The sequence below is a fragment of the Salvelinus fontinalis genome, chromosome 5 (genome assembly GCF_029448725.1).
Source record: "Salvelinus fontinalis isolate EN_2023a chromosome 5, ASM2944872v1, whole genome shotgun sequence".
In the NCBI taxonomy this organism is placed as follows: Eukaryota; Metazoa; Chordata; class Actinopteri; order Salmoniformes; family Salmonidae; genus Salvelinus; species Salvelinus fontinalis.
The window spans coordinates 59,106,426-59,114,806 of record NC_074669.1 but is presented as its reverse complement, the minus strand read 5'-3'; the positions used below and the strand labels follow the sequence as shown (position 1 = coordinate 59,114,806).

Here is an 8,381-nt window from a genome sequence, read left to right as displayed (position 1 = left end):
CTTAAGTTTGGGTCAGTGACAGTGGTCAGGTATTCTGCCACTGTGTACTCTCTGTTCAGGGATAAATAGCATTCTAGTTTGCTCTTTTTTTTTGTTAATTCTTTCAAATGTGTCAAGTAATTATCTTTTTGTTTTCTCATGATTTGGTTGGGTCTAATATGTTTGCTGTCCTGGGGCTCTGTGGGGTCTGTTTGTGTTTGTGAACAGAGCCCCAGAGCCCCAGTGTAAATGCAGAGCCAACTACTCCATGTCTGATCAGGGTCCAGAAGTCACCCACCAACCCTGGAGAGATACAGTCACCCACCAACCCTGGAGAGATACAGTCACCCACCAACCCTGGAGAGATACAGTCACCCACCAACCCTGGAGAGATACAGTCACCCACCAACCCTGGAGAGATACATTCACCCACCAACCCTGGAGAGATACAGTCACCCACCAACCCTGGAGAGATACAGTCACCCACCAACCCTGGAGAGATACAGTCACCCACCAACCCTGGAGAGATACAGTCACCCACCAACCCTGGAGAGATACAGGGTTTGCAGGATTTTGTTCCAGACCACCAGTGAAACGCCTGAAGTCAAATTGTCTAATCATAAAGGATTTGATGATATATTGATTGATAGGTATTTGTTGAAGTGTTTGTCTAATTGTCTAATCATCAAGGATTTGATGATATATTGATTGATAGGTATTTGTTGAAGTGGTGCTGGGCTGGGGAAACGTCTGCATACCTGGGCTGGGGAAACGTCTGCATACCTGGTCTGGGGAAACGTCTGCATACCTGGGCTGGGGAAACGTCTGCATACCTGGGCTGGGGAAACGTCTGCATACCTGGGCTGGGGAAACGTCTGCATACCTGGTCTGGGGAAACGTCTGCATACCTGGGCTGGGGAAACGTCTGCATACCTGGGCTGGAGAAACGTCTGCATACCTGGTCTGGGGAAACGTCTGCATACCTGGGCTGGGGAAACGTCTGCATACCTGGGCTGGGGAAACGTCTGCATACCTGGGCTGGGGAAACGTCTGCATACCTGGTCTGGGGAAACGTCTGCATACCTGGGCTGGGGAAACGTCTGCATACCTGGGCTGTGCCCCAATAACCTCTCCTTCCTCCCTAAGTGTGCACTTGTTCACTTCCCTTCATGGACAGGATTTGACAGGAATTGATTAGTATGGAAACTCATGCTATAACCTACACCTTCACCAATCCAATGCTTTTACACTTTATGGGGAGTAGTGAACGAGTGCACACTTCAGGAAGCAGTAAATACTTTTGGGACGCAACCCTGGCCCAGGCCTGAGGATCTCCAAATTGACCACTTGGTAAAGGGAGCCTATAAATTATGTGGTGCTCTATTCTGTAATATTACCTGGCGTTTGTCGCCCCCTTGTGGAAATAACCTATTTATGATCTCACTCTATATAGATTTCTCTGCAGTTTGTACCTCGCAGCACACCGTACAAATAGTTGAGGTTAGAAGCCTATATTACTGTTCTGCTAGCAGCACAACATCAGATTATTTTCTTCTAAATAAGAGTCTCCCTGCAAAGACAAGCTCAACTTTGACAATATCAATTATTTTAGCACTGTAGTTCAGTACAACTGTTTTTCACAGCATTGCAACCACTTCTTAGCCTATACATTTTATGGTGCTCTATTCTGGAATATTAACTGGCATTCGTCGCCCCCTTGTGGAAAGAACCTCTTAGTGATCTACCTCTGTATATGTGCAGTTTGTACCTTGAAGCTCACCATACAATTATTCAAGAGTAAATGCTGGATTACCTTTGTCCTAGCAGCAGGATAATATGCTGGCAGAACAACAGCAGATTATTTTCTTCTAAATAAGAGTCCCCCTGGAAAGACAAGCTCGACTTTGAGAATATCGATTATTTTAGCAATGTAGTTCAGTACAACTGTTTTTCACAGCATTGCAACCACTTTTGGAGCAAATAAATGTATAATTTGACGTATTTTAATATTGTATTATTTATACCAGCATTTCTTTTGAAAGTTTCCAAACTAAATACTGGTATGTTGAAAGCTGTTGTGTAGGTCAGTGGTGTAGTGCTGCCTGGAGAAGTGGGTACACAGTACTCTAATTTAGTAAAACATTTTCCAAACGGCCCAGCGAAGGAAAGGCACCCTGTGTGAAAAGCATGAGAAACAGTGATATACACTCTGAATGACCTAAAATGATGAATCCCATATTGGTCTTTCACAGTCAGGCCAACCCAAGCTGTACTGTTCAGTAGGATAATAGTAGACCAACCCAAGCTGTACTGTTCAGTAGGATAATAGTAGACCAACCCAAGCTGTACTGTTCAGTAGGATAATAGTAGACCAACCCAAGCTGTACTGTTCAGTAGGATAATAGTAGACCAACCCAAGCTGTACTGTTCAGTAGGATAATAGTAGACCAACCCAAGCTGTACTGTTCAGTAGGATAATAGTAGACCAACCCAAGCTGTACTGTTCAGTAGGATAATAGTAGACCAACCCAAGCTGTACTGGTCAGTAGGATAATAGTATTACTATTATTGAAACAGAGAAACTGAGTTAGAAATTCACAGGTTTCAAAATTTCTCTTTTTTTCAGGTTTTTGTTCTCAAAGTCAGACTTTTTTTAAACAGAAAAATAATACAATTGTATGTTCTAAGTCCATAACAATGCTTAAACCACATCAGGAGACTACAATTGAGGTTTGGGAAAAATCTAGATTTTTGAGAGTAGTTCCCCTTTAATTCAAGTGTGCAGGCACCTAGCACTATTGTTGGATTAGCAGTGTTTCTGTAGTACAGGCACCTAGCACTATTGTTGGATTAGCAGTGTTTCTGTAGTACAGGCACCTAGCACTATTGTTGGATTAGCAGTGTTTCTGTAGTACAGGCACCTGGTGTAACCAACTTCACATAGCCGCCCAGAAGAAAGGCACACGGACACCCACACTTCAGGTTGACTAGGTTTTATCTGCAGTAAAATATATAAACAGTGATGACAGGCATTGACAGGACAGTCACATGTTCACTGCTCTCAGACTGAATCGACAAAGTGACTGTATAGTATACATGCGATGTGTTTAGAAAATAACAAAAAATACAGAAAAGTATACCTGCAGTAAAATAAATCAAACAGTGATGACAGGCACTGACAGGACGGTCACAGCCACATGTTCACTGGTTAGGTAGGACACAAGATATCTGTTAGATAGGAGCAACAGTAGTGATACATGGTTAGGTAGGACACAAGATATCTGTTAGATAGGAGCAACAGTAGTGATACATGGTTAGGTAGGACACAAGATATCTGTTAGATAGGAGCAACAGTAGTGATACATGGTTAGATAGGACACAAGATATCTGTTAGATAGGAGCAACAGTAGTGATACATGGTTAGGTAGGACACAAGATATCTGTTAGATAGGAGCAACAGTAGTGATACATGGTTAGGTAGGACACAAGATATCTGTTAGATAGGAGCAACAGTAGTGATACATGGTTAGGTAGGACACAAGATATCTGTTAGATAGGAGCAACAGTAACGTTATTGATACATACCCTCAATGTGAAGTGATATTAATCCATAAATACAGAGCACAAGTACAACCCTTTTATATAAACCTTTAAAGATAGTTAGAAAATAAACATTCACATAATATTTCAATAAGTCACCTGCTAGTAAATCACCTGCTGGCAATAGCTGGCGTAACATTGTAGTGCAGAGACCAACGGTGCTAGTTAGCTCGTCATTAACACGGCTAGCTAGACAGCAACAACTTGGTTACCTTGCTGAAATAGGTCTTCAATTCAGGATCGGAAAAATAAATATATACATAGCCACATTCGCTATTGACTTTAGGATATATGAACCAGTTTTCCAAAACCACTATTGTGTTATACAGTTTTAAACAGTTTTTATGTACAGAGGAAGAGGACTCGAACCTGCTCTCAGAATATCTCTCAGACTGAGGAGCGGGCAGACCAACTTCCCAAATAGGGGAGAAGCACTCAAAACACACTAGTTGTACTTTCAAAGAAAATAATACAAAAATGGTAAGTCTGAAGACCTCTCGTATTACCAACCTTACTACAATGGCAGCAAATATTTGTATGAATTCAGTAACACATAATGAAAGGAAACTTTGTTTACATCACCCCTTTTAATGAGGTGAATGGTTTTACCCACTACGCTCCCGGAACTGAGTCTTTGAGATCTACATTTTCACTTTGTTACGCCTTTAGTGAGCAAAACAGCTAATAACTTAGCTAAATACTGACATTATCCTCAATCGAGATATCTGTCCGTCGTTTCAGCTCCAACTGAACTTAAAGGTGCATTTCAGACACACATCTTCGTGGCCATTCAGGATGTAGTGTACTCAGACTGTCTAGCTCTAGCTAATAACACAGCATAGTAGGCTATTGGTTGACAGACAGCCGCTAATCAGATCACATCACCGCCAGATAATTAACTAAAGATGCTGAAAATGGAGGGACTCGGGCCGAAGATGGACCCGGAAGAGATGAAGATGTGGTGTCTTCGGTCAGGAACTTTCTCCTCCATGTCGCCCTGCTCCGAGTCAGTAAGTATTGGACCAGAAGCTAGTCGGGTTTCCCTATGATGTCAACTGTGTAGTCTGGCAGGTCCCAGATCTGTTTGTGTTTTTGCCCAGAGTCATGTATTCATATCTAAATACATGGCTCTGCTTTGGTCTATTCCATTGATATTGTCAAACTGAACATTACATAGAACATGTGAGTCATTTAGCAGACGCTCTTATCCAGAGAGACTTACAGTAGTGAGTGGATACATTTTCATACGTTGCATTGGCAGGACAATTCCATTAGTAGTTGGGAGGAGAGCAGAAACAGCCTAACACCTACACTGATACTGTGTAACCTGTCTGCAGTCAACCAGCCATCCAGACTGAAGTGAAGGCCTTATTACAGAATGAAAACACCTTCTCTTTCGTCGGCATGGCAACCTGTAAACATGTCAGTGGTGTCACAATGTTGCACAACAGCAGCAGAACATTGGATGGAGGGTCATTGTATCATTACACAGTGTCCCTGTCAATTCTACTGTATTGGTACATGTGGTATTACAATACATTAGAAGACCTGTAGACGGCAGCATTGAAACAATTTACAACACATAGTCAACTAGCAACCTACTCTGTTTCAGTGCTGGTTAAATATCCCACTGATTTTATTCTGCTGTTAGAGGCCATCAGTAGAGACAGTCAGGAAAATAGTCTTTACAGCTAGTTTTTTTCTGTCAAACCATGGGAAGTGTGTCTATATAGGTAAGTACATATACAATTAGGATTTTACTTTAAAAACCTGTTGAGGACCAGAGGGCGCTGTTTTCACTTTGGGGACAATCGTGCCCAATTTAAACGGCCTCGTACTCAATTCTTGCTCGTACAATATGCATATTATTATTACTATTGGATAGAAAACACTCTCTAGTTTCTAAAACCGTTTGAATTTTGTCTGTGGGTAAAACAGAACTCATTTGGCAGCACACTTTCTGACCAGGAAGTGGAAAGTCTGAATTCGATGCTCTGTTCAAGGACCTGCCTATAAATGGGCATGATACGTATGACTATACGTGCACGTCATACACCTTCCCCTAGATGTCAAGAGGAAGTGAGAAAAGAAATGAGTTGATTATCTTGGCCTGAGATGGAATGAACCCTCTTGGAATGACGTGTCCTCCATTTTCGGTTTTCTGGAAGGCGCGTGGAGGGACCTGTAATTGCCTTCTGAAAAGCTGTCGTTATAGAAGGCTAATATCTCCGGCTTTGATTTTATTTGATACATGTCACAATATCATCGTAAAGTATGTTTTTTCAATATAGTTTTATTAGATTATTGAAATCTTTTCGGAACGTTAGGCGTGTTGCGTTGTCTGTGTTTGTTGACGATGGAGAGTTTCGTGCCACTTGGCTAGTGCGCTTGCTAATTCAAGAGGGACAAAGGACATTCTAAAACCAAACAACGATTGTTCCCGACAAAGGACCTCTTGTACAACATTCTGATGGAAGCTCATAAAAAGTAGGACTCATTTTATGATTTCATATATCTGTCTAACTGTGTACTATTAGTTTTGCGCTCAGGTTTTGGTCACTATCTCGCCATAACGTAAGCCTTATGTCGTAAAGAAGTTATTTTTAGAATTCTAACACTGCGATTGCATTAAGAACTAGTGTATCTATCATTTCCTATACAACATGTATTTTTTTTGTAATGTTTATGAATAGTTATTTGGTCAGAATAGGTGAGAGTAATAGAAATATCCGCACATTCTGGGAAAAAGATGCTACGTTAGCACAGTGTGTAACCACTGATTTCAGCTCTAAATATGCACATTTTCGAACAAAACATAAGTGTATGTATAACCTGATGTTATAGGACTGTCATCTGATGGAGCTTATCAAGGTTAGTCAAAAATTATATATCTTTTGCTGGTTTGTTACGATCGCTAACGTGCCTATTGCTATCGCTAACGTACCTTGATGAATGAATGCGGTAGTGTGGTAGGCTATTGTAGTAAGCTAATATAATGCTATATTGTGTTTTCGCTGTAAAACACTTAAAAAATCTGAAATATTGGCTGGATTCACAAGATGCTTGTCTTTCATTTGCTGTACACAATGCATTTTTCAGAAATGTTTTATGATGAGTATTTAGGTATTCCATGTTGGTCTCTATAATTACTCTGGCTGCTTCTGTGCTATTTCTGACGGTAGCTGTGATGGTAGCTGCAATGTAAAACTGATTTATAGCTCAAATATGCACATTTTTCGAACAAAACATAGATTTATTGTATAACATGTTATAAGACTGTCATCTGATGAAGTTGTTTGTTGGTTAGTTTGGTTGGTTCTTGGTTAGTTAGGTTGGCTTTGTGCATGCTACCTGTGCTGTGAAAAATGTCTGTCCTTTTTTGTATTTGGTGGTGAGCTAACATAAATATACGTGGTGTTTTCGCTGTAAAACATTTTAAAAATCAGACATGTTGGCTGGATTCACAAGATGTTTATCTTTCAAATGCTGTATTGGACTTGTTAATGTGTGAAAGTTAAATATTTCAAAAAAATATATTTTGAATTTCGCGCTCTGCCTTTTCAGTGGAATGTGGGAGGAGTTCCGCCTGCGGAACCCCAGAGCCAGACAGGTTAAGGTCAAATGTACTGTTTTTTATTTTTTATTTATCCTTTATTTTACCAGGTAAGTTGACTGAGAACACGTTCTCATTTGCAGCAACGACCTGGGGAATAGTTACAGGGGACAGGAGGGGGATGAATGATCCAATTGTAAACTGGGGATTATTAGGTGACCGTGATGGTTTGACTGCCAGATTGGGTATTTAGCCAGGACACTGTAACTGTCTAGTTGTGAAGAGAATCTAAATATGTTGTTTATTTATCTCCTCTCCATTCTAGCACCATACGTTCTGTTGTGTACTGATCTCCTCTCCATTCTAGCAACATGCGTTCTGTTGTGTACTGATCTCCTCTCCATTCCAGCACCATACGTTCTGTTGTTTACTGATCTCCTCTCCATTCTAGCACCATACGTTCTGTTGTTTACTGATCTCCTCTCCATTCTAGCACCATACGTTCTGTTGTTTACTGATCTCCTCTCCAATCTAGCACCATACGTTCTGTTGTTTACTGATCTCCTCTCCATTCTAGCACCATACGTTCTGTTGTTTACTGATCTCCTCTCCATTCTAGCACCATACGTTCTGTTGTTTACTGATCTCCTCTCCATTCTAGCACCATACGTTCTGTTGTTTACTGATCTCCTCTCCATTCTAGCACCATACGTTCTTCAGAAGCTGGACAGCATATGAATAGAATCCATCTTCTCTCACCTTCTCCCCTCAAGACCTACATCACACAAGATGCTTCAGAACAACAACAACAACAAGCTGGTGAAGTTGCTACCCAACAGGAACAACCATGACAACAACAACAACAACAAGCTGGTGAAGTTGCTACCCAACAGGAACAACCATGACAACAACAACAACAAGCTGGTGAAGTTGCTACCCAACAGGAACAACCATGACAACAACAACAACAAGCTGGTGAAGTTGCTACCCAACAGGAACAACCATGACAACAACAACAAGCTGGTGAAGTTGCTACCCAACAGGAACAACCATGACGACAACAACAACAAGCTGGTGAAGTTGCTACCCAACAGGAACAACCATGACAACAACAACAACAAGCTGGTGAAGTTGCTACCCAACAGGAACAACCATGACAAGAACAACAAGCTGGTGAAGTTGCTACCCAACAGGAACAACCATGACAACAACAACAACAACAAGCTGGTGAAGTTGCTACCCAACAGGA

At 41.2% G+C, this 8,381-nt stretch overlaps 1 pseudogene; it reads left to right on the top strand.

The window, feature by feature from the left end:
• Positions 1-4,176: 4,176 nt before the first annotated feature.
• LOC129855930 (mitochondrial import receptor subunit TOM5 homolog) lies at positions 4,177-7,962 on the top strand (annotated as a pseudogene).
• The last annotated feature ends 419 nt before the right edge of the window (positions 7,963-8,381 follow it).